General features: G+C 45.7%; 1 protein-coding gene across 2 annotated transcripts in view; it reads left to right on the forward strand.

Moving 5' to 3' along the window:
* The window catches only part of LOC138282511 (oxygen-regulated protein 1-like), an 896,912-nt gene that overhangs the window by 24,282 nt on the left and 852,794 nt on the right, over nucleotides 1–19,836 (forward strand). The gene's annotated exons all lie outside the window — the stretch shown is intronic.

Raw genomic sequence — 19,836 nt, forward strand, 5'->3', positions numbered from 1 at the left:
CATAAGGCTAAATCCTTGGCTTCAAAGTCACTGGGAGAAGAAATGAACATCACAATGGTATCACTATGCTAAATTGCCAATTAAGGATTATTTCCAGGAAAACATGTAGTCTATCAATAAAACTGATTCGGAATAAGGCACCTCAAAGGGGGTGATTCAGAGAGTGCCCCTGATTCCTGGAACTAAGGTAGGAAAGACACTTACAACCCTTCTCCTGAAGTTAGAAAATTCCGTTAGATTACCGGAACTATATTGCACTTCTGACCATACCGTGAACTTGTTACTCCTTGAAAATATGACTAAAAATGCTCATGCAATGGTGAGTCTGGGATGGATAGCCTTTAAAGAGCCCACATCCAGACTGCATGGACAGTGATGGACACCTGTGTGCCACTTTAACAAAACTTCAAGAGTAGTGGTAATATTATTAGATAGGACTGAGAATAAATTAGCAAAGTTTTAGGAAGATACAAATTAACATTTTACTGAACACTTATGGAGTTTGTATGCCCTTCACTGATGTCATTACTCGATGAAATGAGTACCATCTTAGAAGAGGTTTGCATAGTCTGGACTTGTCATAGGAGGAAGAGCTGGTGAACCAAATTTCCTAGTGTGAAATAAACAATGCAATTAAATTGATGGCAGGAATACTGCTCCAGATTCCAATGACCCACATGCAGATGTTTGCTCAGTATATAATTTATCCCTGAGCCCATCACTTATTTGACTGGATACTGCACATTTATGACAAGAGTATGCACCTATCATCATTAGAGAGGGAGATGATTTTGATTTTTCTAAACCAAGGAACGATCCCACCCTCTCAATCTGCCAATCAGATATAAAGAATTTGACCAACTTTACTGTTATTGGAAAGTGATTAGTGCTCACTGAGATAAGCAAGGAGCCGACTAGTTGAATTTAATTGTGTAAAGCATCCGTTATTTAAAGTTAACGTTTTACTTTTGGTGTAAGGGTCAATGTGGTTGAATTTCTAAATATTGAGAACGTGTTTGACTCTTCAGGGTTGCATTACGTACTCCAAGCCATAATTCACAGGAAGTTCACCTTTATTATGTTTATTTGCATTACGCTACTATAAAATATGCCAAATGTTAAAAGTAGGAAGGTAGTGGTCTGGTCAGATTTACGAAGCCTTTGCCTTGCACTTGCATCACGTAAGGCAACGCAAGGCAAAGCAAGGCTTCAGTGAGATTTACTAAACCACGCAAAGCCACCTTGCATAGCTCTGTGTGGCTTAGTAAATCCAGCGTAAAGTAAGGTAGCACAAATCGATGGCTTGTGTTACTCTGCATTGAAAAGTTGTTCTATGGGTCGAGTATGGGTATTCCTGTGCATCCAAGATTTACCAAGGATAGTAAGCTTGTAATTGTGTACACCTTCTGCAATGCTGTCTGGATTTAACCACAGACTCCATCTTGACCACGGACTCCTCTTTGTGCTTAGCCTAGCTTCAAATGTCGTCACATTGGTGGCACAGGTATTTTTCCAAGCACAACTTGTTAACATGTTTGCGCTTTTCTCAGCAGGGAAGGGAACATAATATGGGGGATGAAACATTGATAAGACTGTAAAAGGCTGAGAATGTTTATGGTAGAGAAGGGTACAGCTTGGCCTTGGAAATACACCATGGGATCTGGCCAGTCTCTGACGTGTTTTTTCAACACTGACCTAGTACAGCCAGCGTTTGATTTTCACAACTTACTCGATGGGAGGGGAGTTTCTAGAACATTCCTCTTAAGTTTGTTTAAGGTATGCAATGTGGGGAAGCTTGACAATGAGAGAGAAGGAACTCATCTCTGAGAGTGGATGCGTTCCTCAGAGTAATCCTGTTGGGGTGGTCTATCCTGTCTCAACTGTCACGGGTTCCACAGCTTGACGTTGGCAGACAAAGGATGATGTTAGGTTTGAGCCCCATGGTGATGCATTTTTAATTCTTAATATCTGTGTGCATGGATAAATATATGTAGTCACTGTATATTTATTCATTGTTGATGTATTGCATTTTTTGTGATTATTATTATCCCACTGCTGTGATTATTTTAGGAGTTGCACTTGTGTTGCTGCATTCACATTAAGTGCTCACATTATTCTCTTTGTGTATATGAAACCTGGGAAGTGCATTAATAAAGTCATTACTCAGACTAGGAGTGCTGTATTCTTTGCATTACTGTAGCTTCATTCCCTCACAGTCTGAAGCAAAGCAGAACACCTTCACAACAGAGGCATAGTGAGGAGAAATATCTTTATTTCTCCTCATTATTTCCTCTTAATTCTGCATTCTCCAGCACATACAGAAAGAGGAAAATACCTCTAAGGATTGTTTGTATGAGGCAATGTGTTCCTTCCTGCACAAAAACAATTCTGCCTCTAATGCAAGCACCCTTGCACCATGGCACAAGGGTTCCTATGTTTGTGCTAGACAGCACTCAGTACACTGGCACACGGACAGAGTGAGAATGTGTCATATCTTAGGAGATATGGCACATTCCTACGCTCTCTGTCACACAACACAGTGCAACAAGTTGTCTTGATGCATTGTGTTGCATTGCTTGACATTTTGATAAATCTGGCCCATAGAGCATAGGGAAATTAGTGAGGCTGACCACTTTTTGCTACCCTCTTTTCACTGGGGTGTGAGTCAGTGGGTTGGCTGCTGTAGTAGAGTGCCAAAGGCTGGTGGTACAGTTTTAGGAAAGAAACACTAAGCCCTCCTAATATGGTCTACCCATGCATGTCTTCAAGCTGGTAGATGCTATGACTTACCAGACAGAGAAAGTTGGTACATTTTGTGTAGGTCCCAGCCTTGTGGGAAATGCACTCTTTTCTAGTTTGGTCCCACAGCTGTGACAAAGCACTGCATGATTCCTTCTCCGCTCCTTCCCAAAACAGAAAACACATTTAAATACTTGTGCATCCTTTGGTGCAATGTTTGGAAGACTCGTAATTCTGGGAAAAATAGCTCCTCTTATAAAAAGGCCCCAATATCTGAGAGTACCATTATTTCATTGTGCTGCAGAGGGTCTAGGGAGACCCCACAGTGTGCGAGTACTAAGTATTATTGATTTGGAAACTGCAAGCAATTCAGCTGAAAGCTACTCACCATGGGAATGCATCTCTCTATCCAGGCACAGTGTGCTTCAAGGAACATAGCTGTCTCACTTTGGCATGGACAAAGTACAAGAGAGGCACACATGAGTGTAGGTCTTCAAGTCTTTCAATATCCAGAGCATAGACCTTCTACTATATCAGAGAGTTGTGAATCAAACAAGAGGAAATCCAAAGCATACCCAAGAAGAGTGGTATTCCCAACTAACACCCAGTTAGCCCCTGGGGTAAAAATCTATCTCAACGCTTTACGCTGAGGGAAAAATATGCAACAGATTTAAGAGAGAATCTCACAGATGGAGAATGGGGAAAAATAGGTGCCTGCAGTAGTAAGAAGTAGAGAAAAGGCAAAATGATACACATAAAGTACAGTTAAAAACACAAGACATGCCCAATGTCCATCTGCACAAATCCATAAAATAAATAGCCAAACTGCTCAAACATATGCAAGATGTAATCAGGGCAGACTATAAAGTGCGACCAACAAACTAAACAGATGGACAGACCATCATTAAAGACTCCTAAAACATTAACTGGTATGCGCTCTTTCTGGTAGAAATCGTTTGAGGAAAGCATGCAGTTTGGCACTGTTGCCCTTGTTAAATTACTCGGTTCCTTATAACAGGTGGTTTAATGGTTGATTGTGGACTTAGGTTTTACTCTCTCACACCACATGCATCAGTTACCTTGGATATTTATCTCAGTAAGCTGAGGCATCTAAGATGTGATTTTGCTAGTTTTGTTATTAAAATGCTTCTCTGTAAAAACCTGTATAGATTCGCCAAAGGGATGAGTAGCACTTATTGATTTAGATTTTAGACAGTGGCTTCTGCAACCACTGAACCTGCATTTCCAGTTTTTGTGACCTTGACTGAGCTGAAGAAACTGCTATCTAACTGTTAAGGCCTGGATTGACTGTTTTTTCCCAGTGGGCATTTTCCCAGTGGGCTGTGGGAGGCAAGCTTTTAGGGAAGGAGGCCTCTGCTGCAACCTCTGTCACTTTCTCCAGCTTCCCCAGATAATTACAGCAGGCGAGTGGGGTGGTGGGTGGCTCAGGGCTAAGAGGGACAAAAGAGATGAGGGAGCCCGGAGGAAAGGAGAGGACTGGAGTGAACATTTGTGCTAGTGCTGCTTTTGGTTCCCAGTCAGGCCCTGTTACGACTTGCTAAAGTGGTGTTCGGCTACTTGATAAAGAGAATAGAGTTTGTAAATGAAAACCACCAGTTGACTGATTGGTGCCTTCCTTGGAGATTTTGCTTTTTGCTCTTTCCCCAATCAGCTATGCTCAAACTACATGGTGCAGTGGTTCTCAACCTGTGGTCCGTGGACCCCTGGAGGTCCACAATGCATCCTCTGGAGCTCCATGACTGCTTAGAAAATTAATTATTATTAACAGATTAATAAAATGTATATAAATAAAGTAGTTAAATGTTCAATAGAAAAATGTAAAACATACTGTAAATGTCAAGAAATTTGAAATTGAAGATAGTGCAGGTGCATCAAACAAAAAATACAAATTTTAATTTGGAAGGTTGGTGCTTTTCTTAATTGAATTGAAGCCACATTGTCTATACTATGGGGGTGATTCTGATTCTGGCGGGCGGCGGAGGCCGCCCGCCAGAATTCCGCCCCCATTATACCGCTCCGCGGTCAGAAGACCGCGGAGGGTATTATGAGTTTTTCCCTGGGTTGGCGGGCGGTCTCCAAAAGACCGCCCGCCAGCCCAGGGAAAAACTCCCTTCCCACGAGGATGCCGGCTCGTAATCGAGCCGGCGGAGTGGGAAGGTGCGACGGGTGCAGTGGCACCCGTCGCGTATTTCAGTGTCTGCAAGGCAGACACTGAAATACTTTGCGGGGCCCCGCGACCCCCCCTACCGCCATCCTGTTCATGGCGGCTTTCCCGCCATGAACAGGATGGCGGTAGGGGGGGTCAGAATCCCCTCGGCGGCGCAGCGAGCTGCGCCGCCTTGGAGGATTCTTAGGGGCAGCGGAAAACCGGCGGGAGACCGCCGGTTTTCCTGCACTGACCGCGGCCAAAGCGCCGCGGTCAGAATGCCCTGCGGGGCACCGCCGGCCTGTCGGCGGTGCTCCCGCCGACCCTGGCCCCGGCGGTCTAAGACCGCCGGGGTCAGAATCACCCCCTATATTCTTTGTGTTTGCAAATTCAATAAATTATTTTATGATTTGTGTATGTGTTTGTTAGAATGCTTGTTTCTGTATTTTTGTGTGTTATTTTGTGGTTCAAATCATCGACAATGTTTAGGCCTGGGTCCCCGGCTTTCAGTAATGACTCAATGGGTGGTCCCCAGATTCCAATAATTCAATGGGCACCTTCGGATTCCAGTTATGCTAAAGTGAGGGTCCACAGAAGTCAAAAGGTTGGGAACCACTGTGTGTTTGGGATCGAGAAGCCCTCCTGCCTTGTTTACTCAATCTACCAAATTATTCAGATCAGCAATTGATTTCTGGTGTTCTGATCATTTAGCAACAGTATCCCAAAAGAACAAACAACACCAAAAGGGGTTGCTATTTGAGTGATGTCCATGCGAGTAGTTATGAAAAATGTGCTTTTCAAAATAACCTAACAGTTACAAGTGTTATTAAAGTTACTGATCTGTGAAAGATGGTGATGTCAACTTTTTGACTGCATATGTTCCATCTCATGATGTGGATCTTCGTCATGGAAATCATATTCAACGGCAATAAGCATGATATATCCCACTTTCAGTTATAGGCGGAAGTGTATTTGTTAATGCACATTGATCAGACACTTTATGATTTGGAGATCATACAAAACAGTATTATCTTTGTAAACCTAACCTTCAAGATGCAGTGGAAGGTGATATTTGCTGTTCTTTCCTTGAAAAATCACTTTTCATCTGCTGGAGCATTATTTTATTAAGCTTTTAGACACAAACAATGGACGGTATTTCATCTAGAATTAGGTGGAGCAGACAAAACCAACAACATTTTCTTATGTTCCAATAGTGCAGACATGTCACAATGGTCAGGAAAGATGCAATTGAATCCTCCTCACATACCGCGTTTGGGGCAAAGATCGTTATTAACCAAAGATTTTCAAATGTCATAGTTAAAATCTGATTTTTTAAATCTTTGAGCTGCTTCCTAAACATCCTAGGCTATCTCTATGGGTTAATTGATCAGATCATTGTGTGAGGAGGGAGAGCACTCAAAGATTGCTAATGTCTTTATGTAAGTATTAGTCTGATTCTTAGGTGGGCAGTCAGCACAAATATTGAAACTGATAGTTGGTGGTTGTAGAATTGTATGGTAGAGTGTGTTTGGAGCAAGGAGATGTTCTACTTTTAGTGGCATGGTGCTTTAGGATATATCACCTCACAAAAAGAGTTGTGGTTTACCATTTCTGATGACTGAAGGCATCTAACAAGTGTTTTCCTGGACAAAGTGAGATGTGATAAAGTAGTTATTAGTATCAGTGGTGGGAATTAAGGGGTTCGTTTTTCATTTGTTAGGATAGTGGATGATGGTGTGACCTGCCCTGTGAGGGTTTGATTGTTCTTTGTTAGATATACACTGGATGCAGAGAAAATGTGATGGTTCTAAAAAGGTTGATGTTTGAGATGGCTGATAAAGGACCGTTATTTAAAGTTGTACATCAGTAAATCAGTCAATTGAGAACCACTGGCATATTCAAATTTGTGTGTTCTTTTCAGTGGCACCTATTTACTTAATGAAGTGATTTGTAAAGTGCTGATATGTTGCTTTCTGTCACTTCTTAGATTGACTGCTGTAAAACGGTGAATTTGTCGGTAAACAATCTCTGGGTTTGCCGACTTGACTATAACAATGGAATGGTGTTAGTGTTCTGCTAATGTGGATCAAGAATGGTTATAATTTTAAAGTAGGGCAGGGACATAGCTGGTGGCCTATTTGAAATCTGAAACTTTTTGAATGAGGAAGATTTCTTTCATCTCTTAAAAAGCACCATTGTGGGTGGAACCCTCAACTGAGGCTCTAAGGAATTGCAAAGGTATGTGCCATTCTTTCTGATACTTTTTTGATCCATGCTTCAAGAGCTTGAATTTGGGTAGGTAGGTTGTAGCCCAAGATATACTGCAAGGCCAGTGTGCATGAGTATTATTGTGCTTTGTTCATTAAGGCTTTGTACAAGTTGTAAAAAACTTTTAAATAGATTATTTCATGAGAAGCCAAATGTGTTCTTTCAGAGTCAGTGAGATATGGTTTTCTTTGCTGTGCTTTAAGCAGGGTATTGCTGCTGGATTCTGGATACTGTGAAGTTTATATATGTCCTTTCTTGGTGTCTGAATGTACTTTATATTAAACTAGTTTGAGTAGCCGATTCAGGATATGATTGATAATTTTGTGATTTTGATGCTGTATTCTGAAGGAAGTATTGGGAAGTTATTCAGTGTGAATTTGAGATCCGAGCTCTTGATGGCTCCTCTGAACTGTTCATTGAAGGAGATGTCCAAGGCTTCTATGCATGTTACTTTCTTCACTGCTCCTAATTTTCATCTTTAAGGGATAATGACATGCAACAAAGGATTTTCTCCAGAATGTTGATCTGGGATCCATACCAATAAAATAATTCTATCTCATCTAGGAAAAGATGTGCTCTAAACATCCATTGATTTTAATCCAGTGTTGCATGCTGTTCTGCATTTCTCAGTGAATCTGTATCAGCATAGCAAATGTGCGATGAAGCATTATTCCAAGGTCTGCATGTGCATATTTAATAGCAATCTGGAAGAAGATGAGTGTTTGAGAGAATCACAATGGTATTCCCCCTCAGACTCATACCAACACCAATCCTAACCTGTTAACTTGAGTTAGAAAGGAAGGATTGGAACCACTGGTTGGGTCTCCCTATAATTACAGTCAGTTTATCCAATGTGTTCAAAATAATGACATGGTCAAACATGCTGCAATCTATTAAGGAAGACCCTCCCTCATTCCTTAATATAGACTAGTCTGAAATACTACGCCTGCTTGACTTAAAATCAGCCAATGTATTTCAGTTCCTCTGAGAATGGCGAGCACTGATTGACAGTGATGGAAGATAGATAATTTTCAACTAAGTTCAGAAGTTGTTGGGTTGCCACGTCCTATGATCTTGAAGTGAAATTCATACGGAATCTAAGTCAGCCAATTCCTACAAGTCCTCTCTTGGAGGCAATGCATGCTTTATGGAATCTTAATTATTTGGGCTGATTGCTTGAATTGAGGACTTTAAGTAGATCTTTGCAATGTTGTCATGCCGCACAATATGGATGCAAGAGGCAATCCAGTTGTGTCATTTTTTAATTATTCACTAGTTTTAATTACTGCCTCCACTATTCGTGCATTGACTGTGTGTACTGTTCTATGCTAGCCACTCAAATTAATTTTTCACCAAAGATTGCACATGTATCCACACAGACTTTTTCAAGTATCACTCCAGGTTCACTCCATCTTCTGTATTATCATATGTTTCTGGTTAATCATTTGTTGTCCACTTTATTAATTAGCTGAATCTTGCTTTGCCTTATTGTTGCATACTGTTGCACTGGTTATGTTGCACTGTAGGATCTTCTTTAGTTGGCAATTATGCATCCCAATTTGTGATGAACAAATTGTGAAATAACAAGATTGATTACTTGCCTATGGTGTCTACAGATATTTTGGATCAAGGAACATTTGTTTGATTTGGATTTGTTTTAGTCCACATTCATTGAGTAGCCAGACAAATATTGCAGCTGTACACACAGATCTGATGGATGCATACCAAGTTCGAAGATAAGTTCTACAGTGCGCAAAACCCTACACATTGTTACATTAAGTAATTGAGATACCACTCTACCCTGGGTTTTTGTCCCTTAAGGCACCTTATTGTTAAATTGATTGTTGACTCCTAAGTTGTAATCCTCAGCAAAGGGTAACTTTTGTGACACAGGTTGGCTGAAAAAAACTAAGTCAAGGATCTCCTTCAATAATTCAGACCACCACACATTTGGCCACTTTCAAGGTGTATTAATACAACCCTCCTAATCAAACATCATTGAGTACCCAGATGCCACATTTTTGTCAGGATGAACCACAAAAGTCACTACATGAACCAGTGCTTAGGCCTTTAGTAGCTTTTCACAAAAACAGGCTTAATGTAGAGGTAATGAGTAATGTATTTATGCAGCACACAAACAGTAATAAAGTGTAAGCACAACAGAAGAAAACTACCACACAAATTTAGAAAACTAGAGTAAAACTTAAAAAATCATTTGAGACCAAAATGACAAAAAATCCAATCAGTAGATCTAGAGCTATGTAATTTCAAAGATTTAAGGTAAGTAGAATGTCTAAAAGCACAAAGCGCCACTCGTTTATCTGGTTGTGCAAGTCCAGTAGAATGTCACAAGTTCAGATCAACCACAATGGAACATGGGCAGGATACAGGAGCAGGTTAGTCCCACTAAAAAAGTTACCTTCTAGAGTTCAGGATGAAGGATTCCATACATGGCAGATGAGGCTGTGAGGTGCAGACAGAGCATTGTGGAGGGTCGCCGCTGTAATGCGAAGATCCTGTTTGGCCCAATTGTGGTCTTGAACAGCCTTAAGCACCAGGATTTCTCCTTTTCTTCCAGGAGAGCTCAACTGATGTCACACCAAAGGTCCAGGACCTGGAAGGCACCTCTTGAGTGTAAGGAACTCACTGTAGCAGAGGTGAAGCGGGCTCAGGCAGGTTTAGTTACAGGTTCAGGCAGGCCCAGTGCAGCGAGCCAGCTGGAAAACAGCAGAGAGGTCTCTGGAACTTGTTTTTTCCATGTAGCTCAGAAAGAGGAGGTCAGCTAACAGGCCCTTGGAGGAAGCCTAGGATGAAGGGAGCAGGTCCAGTCTTCCTTCTTAGACAGCAGGGCAGGGCCCAAGCAGCAGCCAGACCTCTGGCAGCAGAGCAGTCCTTTGTCTACAGGTCCAGAAGTGTACTGAAGGGTGGGTCTGAGAGTCCTAGTTATACATCTGGTGCTGGTTTTGAGGTGGAAGACGTTTTTGGATTTTTCCCCACCGAGGTGTCTGAAATTTGCTGCTACCCTGCCCTGGTTCCAGTCTGCCCATTGTCCAATAGGCTAGTGTGAGGTTCTTTGCGTGTGAGCTAGGACAGTGTCTTTGAAGTGCAAGTAGGGCTTTGCACAGCTTCACCCTCCATATCCTACCTTGGGTGGCCCATCCTGCCAACACCCTGTCACTCTATTGTAAGACTGTTTGGAAGGAATACACAAAGGCCTGCCACCAACTGCACCTAGCCATGTGACCCAAGAAAAGGATGTAGGCACCAAATGCTTAGGGCAAGTAAATGCCAACTTTTTGAATGTGGCATTTTAAGAATTGGGACCTAAAATCTGACTTTACCATTAAAGAGGATTTAAAATTACAATTCCTTAGACATCAAACAATGTTTCTACCTGGTCCCAAACAAACGTTATCACTTACTAAATGTAATAATGTAAACTAATGATATCCTATTGGAGAGGTAGGCCTCAGTCGTGGAAAATTGAATTTTGTGAGTTTTTCACTACCCGGACATATAAAACTTAAAAGTACGCATCCAACTTTAAAAAATATACTCCATCCTTTCTTGTGAGCTGATTCGGGCACTGTCCTGGGGGGTCACTTATATATATTACAAAGTGCTTTTAAGGGTGACAAAGGGGTTATTTTGCCAAGTCAAATTGGCCGTTTAAAACTGCATCGTGGCTGACCTGAGACATGTTTAGAAAGGCTTCTTAAGTAGGTGGCACAAAAACTTCTACAGGACCATTAGTAGCATTTAATTTCCAGGCCCTGGCTACATGTAGTATCACTTTACTAGGGACTTATGAGTACATTGAATGCTCCAATTGAACGTAAGGCAATTTGACCATGTTTAGAGGAGAGAGCACAAACGCTTTAGCACTGGTTAGGTTTGCAGAGTTCTAAGGCCAAAAGAAACAAATTCCACAAAAACAGCTTCAGTACATTTACTTGAAAAGTAAGACATGTACTTTTAACTTTTACTTGTCCTGGTAGTCAAACACTATTACATTCATTTTTCATCACTGCATGGCCTGCCTCTCCCATGGGATAACATTGGGTTATCTTATTACATTTAATTACTGATAACATACAATTGCAAGCAGGTAGTAATGTCGAGTTTGATCTTTTTTGTAAATGAAAAAATACTTTATTGGTAAAGCTTGATTTTAAGTCACAATTCTGAAAATGCCACTTTTAGAAAGTTGGCATTTTCTTTTGTCAATCATCTGGTGCTTGCAATTCCTGGGTCACATGATTAGGTATAGCTGGCAGTTGGTCTTTGGATATTGCTCTAAGACAGTGAGACAGAGGAAGAATAGATGGTGGCAGGATGGGCCATCTATGACAATAGGGGTTGGAGCTGCCCCCTACCACACTTGGTTATCACAGAATCTCTGCCTCAGAACAGACAAGCTGTGGCCAGGGCACCAAGCCAGGAAATTCCAGACACCTTTTTAGGGGAAGGACTCTAGAAGCTTCTCCAACTTCAAGGTGGGTACCAGGTATTAATAGTGAACCCTCAGATCCAACTTTTCAGTATACTTCTGGACCTGTGGAAGACTCAGAAGAAGGACTGCTGTGCTGTCCTGCTAAAAACGACTGCTACTGTGCTCCCCTGCTCTCTTGTTACCTGAGTGAGAAGACTGAACCTGCACTTTGAACCCAGGACTACTAGAGTGACTCTAAGGGCAAGTTGTCTGGCTTCCTGATCAGAGCGTCAGTGACAGAAAAAGCTCCAAACCTTTTGAACCCTGCATCAGGACTCTGCCTGCTGTGAGCCCTAAGCCCCTAAGTGGTTCCTATTGAGTCATGGACCCTTGGAAGTGGGACTAGAGGTGCTCTGCCAGAACCGATGTAGCGAGATGCAACTCCTTGCAGCCCTGTATCTGAACTGCCACTGCACAACGCATCTCTGATGCAGGATCCCTCATAGCAGCCCTGCAGCTCATCCAGATCACTGTTGTGCATCACATCTACAAAGCAGGACATCTCATTGCATCCTCAACCAGGACTGTAGTGAATCCATATTAGCTTTTATTGCGAAGCAGGAGATTAGCTTAGCCTTTTGGCTTGCAGGCTAGTGCCCCTGTCAGCTTGTAACTTTTAAACTGCTTAGTTTGCTCTGTCTAAACCCATTTATTTTATTGTTTATTTTAAGATGGCTGCCATTGTTTATAGTTATAAAAATGTTTTGATTTGTGTTATCAGTGCCACTCTGTGAAAGTGTCACTATCAGCATCATAATCAAGTGATACACGTAGGTATTCACATCATGTCCCTTTCTCGCTTACATGTGACAGGAACATAATACACATTTTTTGGGGATTGTTTACATAATTGCTGCCAAAGTCTGCCTCCTTATCAATTGTTTGGGAACATACCTGCATCAGGGGTCCTACATGGTCTGTACAAAATACACAGACAAGGTTATCAGAGGGATTCCTAACAGATGCCATCTACGCCATTTGTGCTGCACGCCATCTTGCTGCAGTAATCAGCTCTGTCACCACGGAGTCTGACCGAGAGACCCAAGGTAACAAGGGTTAGGGGGCGCTTCTCATGGACATGGTACTAGCAGATTAGGTTTATCACACCTAGCTCTCATTAGTTTAGGGATTAGGCTCTCTTTGCTAAGGGTTTTACATTCCATGTTTATTATAAGATGGTGGGGGACTTTGTATTCACGACTCTCATCTTCACAATTCTTCTTTTTTTATTATCCTGATCATTGCAGTTCATGCATTTTAGCACTGATTGCAGTCTTTTAAATAAACCTATTGAAAACTCTCCTGCATTTCCTTCATTGCCTGTGTGTGACTGAGACTTGTTGCTAACGTGAGAAAAGGATAACCTTCATTCCACCACAACTCCCCTGAGATATCCCAATCTAGAGTCCATGCATAGGGCTGCCAGAAATCACCTTTTACTGTTTAGGGTTTTGGTGAGGTACTGCTTGTGAGATGTGAGGGTTGGGCCGACAGTTGTGACTTGTTGTAGGAGTGCCTCAGTCGCCTAGAAACAAAAGTGCTGTCATCCTTAAACCAGCAGTCTCACCTAGGAGCAAGAGTCCAACTACGACAGGACATCACATTATAGCAAGCAGCTCTTTCGAACCTCTGCTGTTTGTCTCATCTTTGATGCAGGACCTCACATCGCAGCCTATCGAACTGCTGTTGTGAAATGCATCCTTGATGCGGGCTCTCGCATCGCCACCTGGAACTGCCACTGCACAGCGCAACATTGAGCAACCAGGATCTAAAGATACATTTCTCAGCTGGACTAACTTGTCCCTGTATATGGCCCGTGCTCCATTGCAGTCGGTCTGAACTTGTGATTTTGTCCTGGTCTGGTGCAACCAGATAACCACAGCTGGCGCTTTGTGCTTTTAAGCATTATTTTTATGTAATCCTTTAAAATTGCATACCTCCCGGTCTACCAATTGGATTTTTGTCATTTTGGTGTCTAAGGATTTAATACATTTTAATCTATTTCTATAAGTTTGTGTAGGTTTTTTCGTTTTCTTGTGTTTACACTTTATTACTGTTTGAAGTGAGCATAAATACTTTAAACATTGCCTCTAAGAAAAGCCTGAGTGCTTTGCACAAAGCTGCCTGAGGATTAATCACAGGTTAACTTGGGGTTTGGTTGTGTTTCACCCTAACAGGAGTTGTGGTTGCTGTTTGAGTAGGGCTTCCCCTTCTCAAACATTAACCCAATGTCTTAGAGAATTTCTGGTTCCTGCTGTTGATTGTTAATGGTGAGGGGGGTGTTGGTTCAGGGGCATACTCTTGAAAGTTTCTAGTATAATGACTGTTTGTGTTCCCAGGAGTGATCTGCTGACCCATGCAGAAGGCAGAGTGGAAGTGCAATTGTGTATCTAAAGATTTGAGCCCTTAGAGTGTTCCTGAGATGTGAGGGGGTCCATTATTGATGATGCTTCGAGTGTTTTATGATACTGAAATTTCAGGCTAGGGAATGTACTTCTTAGTACTGGCTCAGGAGGTTGGATCTAAATGTGTACTTTTTAGTCTTTCAGATGTGGGGAATTTGAATGTATGTATATAGTTTGTGTATAACACAAACTTAGCCAAAAAGCAACACAGGAATTTATTTTTACTTTTTTCTCTCAGCCTTCTTTCATAATAGGCGGTGGCTCCCAGCATAAACTATTAACATGGACAGCTCTTGACCCGCTCTGACTCCATGTGTATACATTTCGCATAATATACCTTTGCTTCACCGACTCTAGTCTCATTCTTGTCCACCTACCATGTTTATTCAGCTCAGCAAATTTCACTTTGGTCTAAATATGACCTTTGTGGTACCTCTGAGTCCTATTGCATGAACACTACTCAGACTTATTTTTACCTCTACCAAACATTTGTTTTCATCTTGTTTGTGCTCCAGATTGAGGGACAGATTTATCATAGTATTGTTTTTCCCTTGTGTTTTGCATGATTCACCAGGGCAACCCAACACCTACATTAGATTTACCAAGCAGCGCAAGGCCACCTTTTATGGACCTCCGTTGCTGGTGTTACACAAGCAGCGCAAGCCACTGCATTGCATTACTTTGCCCTGGGAAGGCATTCCATGGGTGGAGGGTGGGTGTTCCCATGCATCCACTCATGGATTTGGTGCATTCCCAAATTTACCAATACTGATAAACCTGGGAATGCGTCAAAATGCCATACCTTCCCAGGGGAGGTGAAACAATGAGAAATATCTTTATTTCTCCTCATTTGTTACTCTTTCTAAGTGTGTTGCATTCCGCAGCACACTTAGAAAGAGGAACCACCCTCAGAAAATTGGTTTTGTGCAGGAAGCTGTCCATTCTTCCAAATAAAGTCCTGCAGCAGATTGTGTACCAGTGCAGGCAGAGAGCAGATAGATATGGTACATTCCTGCACTCTCCATTTCATGCAGCACAGCAAGTTGTCTTGCTGTGTGGCATTGGCTGAAAGAATGATAAATCTGGCTATGGGTGTTTACTCTCAAGTTCTCTGTTATAATCATGTTCCTCTTAGTCACTAGGAATCTGCTGAACTGGCATGGAAGTGAACTCTTAGATAAACAGTAGGTGTGTGCAGAATTTTATTATTAAATTATTTACTTTTGAAAGTCGTACCTGTTAGACCGGACAGCCTTAAGGTGGTCACCCCTAACTTTTTGCCTGCCTCCCTTCACCTTTTCGACACTGTTTTTGCTGGTTTTAAGACTCTGCGCACTTTATCACTGCTAACCAGTGCTAAAGTGCATATGCTCTCTCCCTTTAAACATGGTAACATTGGATCATACCTGTTAGACTTTTCATCCTTGGCATGGTCTCCCTTAAGTTTTTGCCTCTGTTTCCCAGGCTGTTCATGTGTGCTAGACTCTGATTTTGCTGTTTTTGTTACTCTGGGCAATTTACTAGTGGACAGGAGGCCCCCACACAACGTCAGGCCACCAGAACCCCACCTCCTGCTGAAGATCAACCACCACGCAAGCGGAACCTGAGATCACACAAGAAGACAGAGTAGGATGCCAAGACCACCGCCAGCATAAGATACCCCCTGATGTCATCCCACTGTCCCACATTGTCACCCTGTCCAACCTCAAACAGCCCCTGCTCCATCCTTCCACAGGCATATGGACAATATTTGATTTACTAGTAAGTCCCTAGTAAAGTGCACTGGAGGTGCCAGGGCCTGTAAATCAAATGCTACTAGTGGGCCTGCAGCACTGGTTGTGCCACTCATATAAGTAGCTCTGTAATCATGTCTCAGACCTGCCATTGCAGTGTCTTTGTGTGCAGTTTTAACTGCAAATTCGACCTGGCAAGTGTACCTACTTGCCAGGCCTAAACCTTCCCTTTTCTTACATGTCAGACACTCCTAAGGTAGGCCCTAGGTAGCCCCAAGGGCAGGGTGCAGTGTATGGTTAAGTTAGGACATATTGGGGGTGATTCCAACCCTGGCGGTCGGTGTTAAAGTGGCGGCCAACCCGCCAACAGGCTGGCGGTCCAAAAAATGGAATTCTGACCCTGGCGGGAACCGCCAACACAGCCCGCCACTATAACACTCCGACCGCCACTGCGGGACACACAAACAGCGCAGCGGTTACCGCCAACAGGCAGGCGGCGACAATGTAACGCCCACCCTATCACAACTGACCAATCCGCCACCTTTTCCGGGGCGGGAGCACCGGCAATAAAAACACGGCAGAAACAGACTACGAACGGGAAAACGCTTACCTCTACGCATTCCACGAGGACGGAGGACAGCATGGAGCCCGAATTAAACATCCTACCAGCTATTGTCTACCTGCTCATCTACCACGAGTACGAACTCCGGCGCAGAAGACAACGGTGAGTACCGCACCTACGACACAGTGGAGGGGGGAGGAGAAAAGGTTACGGGCACACACATACGCCCCCCCCCAACCATCAACACACCAATGCAGAGCAACAACTGAGTGACACCCCCCAAACCCCCCTGAAAAATGCAAAGACATAATAAAAATGTAACGTTAAATTTATGTAAAAATTAGGTTCATTGAAGTCATGGAAAAATTTCAAAATAAAATATCAAACCATAAATAATGAACAGTGCAAAAGCTATGTACAAAGTCAATAAGTCCAGCTCAGTTTTCCGAATATCCACAGTCCGTGGGCCAATCTCCACCAAACACATGGGCAAAGCCCAAACAGGAGACCTGAGTCCGTTGGAGAGAACACTGCAGGGGCATCAGATGACAAAATGACAGGCACCTCAGGCACATGAGTGGAAGGGAAGGGGGGGCACCTCAGCCACATGAGTCCACGACGCCAGATCCACGAAGGGGCCACCATGCCCACTGTACCATCCTGGGGAGTGCAAAGCCACAGTCTCACAAGTCTCTACAGTGGGTGGATTGCCCACTGTACCATCCTGGGGAGTGCAAAGCCACAGTCTCTCAAGTGGATAACAGTGTCCACTGGTTCTGGAGGAGGCAGGGTGCCCAGAGTGCAGCGTGAACACTAGCTCGAGACAGAACCGGCACTGTCAATGGGCCAGCGGTGCTTGAGATGAAGGGCCCAGCGGAGCGGTGCTTGAGACGGCGGGGCCCAGCGGAGCGGTGCTTGACAGGAAGGGCCCAGCGGAGCGGTGCTTGAGATGAAGGGCCCAGCGGAGCAGTGCTTGAGACGGCGGGGCCCAGCGGAGCGGTGCTTGACAGGAAGGGCCCAGCGGAGCGGTGCTTGAGATGAAGGGCCCAGCGGAGCGGTGCTTGAGATGAAGGGCCCAGCGGAGCGGTGCTTGAGACGGCGGGGCCCAGCGGAGCGGTGCTTGAGATGAAGGGCCCAGCGGAGCGGTGCTTGAGACGGCGGGGCCCAGCGGAGCGGTGCTTGGGGTGAAGGTCCCAGCGGAGTGGTGCTTGAGACGGCGGGGCCCAGCGGAGCGGTGCTTGACAGGAAGGGCCCAGCGGAGCAGTGCTTGAGATGAAGGGCCCAGCGGAGCGGTGCTTGAGATGAAGGGCCCAGCGGAGCGGTGCTTGAGATGAAGGGCCCAGCGGAGCGGTGCTTGAGATGAAGGGCCCAGCGGAGCGGTGCTTGACAGGAAGGGCCCAGCGGAGCGGTGCTTGACAGGAAGGGCCCAGCGGTGCGGTGCTTGAGATGAAGGGCCCAGCGGAGCGGTGCTTGAGATGAAGGGCCCAGCGGAGCGGTGCTTGAGATGAAGGGCCCAGCAGAGCGGTGCTTGAGATGAAGGGCCCAGCGGAGCGGTGCTTGAGACGGCGGGGCCCAGCGGAGCGGTGCTTGAGATGAAGGGCCCAGCGGAGCGGTGCTTGAGACGGCGGGGCCCAGCGGAGCGGTGCTTGACAGGAAGGGCCCAGGGGAGCGGTGCTTGAGACGGCGGGGCCCTGTTCAGCGGTGCCTATCTTCACGGCGGGGCCCTGTTCAGCGGTGCCTATCTTCACGGCGGGGCCCTGTTCAGCGGTGCCTTCCAGCACGGCGGGGCCCTGTTCAGCGGTGCCTATCTTCACGGCGGGCCCTGTTCAGCGGTGCCTATCTTCACGGCGGGGCCCTGTTCAGCGGTGCCTTCCAGCACGGCGGGGCCCTGTTCAGCGGTGCCTATCTTCACGGCGGGGCCCTGTTCAGCGGTGCCTATCTTCACGGCGGGGCCCTGTTCAGCGGTGCCTTCCAGCACGGCGGGGCCCTGTTCAGCGGTGCCTTCCAGCACGGCGGGGCCCTGTTCAGCGGTGCCTTCCAGCACGGCGGGGCCCTGTTCAGCGGTGCTTGTCCAGTCATTCAACGGAGCCAGACCTGGCCAGGACTCCCTGCTCAGTCGCCCTCCGACCGTGCAGTTGCTGGACCCTCCTGTGACGGAGTCCTGGGCCCGTGGGTGTCCTCCCTCACACCCGGGATGGGGCTTGTGGGGCCCTCCTGGTCCGCGCCCCTGCTGGCTGACTTCTCCGCCCTGCTTCCCTTGCCCTCCTTCGATGAGGCTCGCTGGCCCTTGCCTCCCCTGGATGTTGTGGCAGGTGACGGCCCAGGACTTTGCTCCTTGGGGGCAGCCGTGTCAGTCTTCTCGCGGCGGCCCTTGATTTTACGGGTCCTCTTTCCAGGGGGGGGGCTGGCTGTCCCCTTGCTGCTGGCCGATGTATCAGTGCTGGGAAAGGGGGGACTCCAAAACCTGTGCACAATGCTGACACTAGAAGCCGGGCTGGTGGTGGCTGAGGTGCTCAAGGGACTCTTACCAGATGGAGGGGGTGGATCAGGTGGGGCAAAGAGGTTAAGTTTAGAGAGGTAAAGTTTTTAGGACCAATGTAAAGGGTAGGTGCAGTGGGAATGGGAGTGGAGGAAGAGGATGTGGTTGTAGGAGAGTCAGGTGTGCTGTCTTTGGGTGCAGGTGCTTGTGACGTAGGTTGTCGTGAGGTGGTTGGCTGTTGGGTGGGTGGCTGCCTGCGTTTGTGTGTCTTGGAAGAGGGGGTGACAGACACAGTGGGAGAGGACACAGGGGACGTGTAAATGGCAGTGGGGGTGGTGACTGCACGTGTGCGGACTGTACTGGAGGGTGTGGTGGTGATGGAAGCACTGGCTGATGGTGGTGTGCATGCAGATGTGAGTGGAGACGTCACAGGGAGGGAGGAGGGAGACGAGGAGGAGGGGGACACAGAGGTGGTAGTGACTGTTGCCATGTCTGCATCTGGGTGTTGCTTGGGTGAATGCTTGTGGGATCTGTGGTGCTTATGTCTGGATGATCTGGCCTTGGGTGTTGAGGTGTGTGCAGGCTGGTCTGATGGTGTGGATGGGATAGGCTGAGGAACAGGAGACAGGGTGGAGGCAGTCAGAAGAGGGAGGCTGGAAACAGGGACAATGGCTGCCGTCAGTGCTGAGGCCAGAGTATTGAACGATCGTTGATGGGCAGCCTGACCCGAATGAATGCCCTCCAGGTATGCATTGCTCCGATGCACCTCCCTTTCTACACCCTGGATGGCATTCAAAAGGGTAGACTGCCCAACAATGATGGTCTGTAGGAGGTCAATGACCTCCTCACTGAGGGCAGCAGGGGTAACTGGGGCAGGGCCTGAGGTGCCTGAGGCGAAGGAGATGCCCGCCTTCTTGGGCGAACGGGCACGGAGCGAAGGCTGAGGGGCTGCTGGGAGGGCGGAGCTGGTGCGCTGGGTGGCGGCTGTACC

The sequence above is a fragment of the Pleurodeles waltl genome, chromosome 2_2, assembly GCF_031143425.1.
Source record: "Pleurodeles waltl isolate 20211129_DDA chromosome 2_2, aPleWal1.hap1.20221129, whole genome shotgun sequence".
Lineage (NCBI taxonomy): Eukaryota > Metazoa > Chordata > Amphibia > Caudata > Salamandridae > Pleurodeles > Pleurodeles waltl.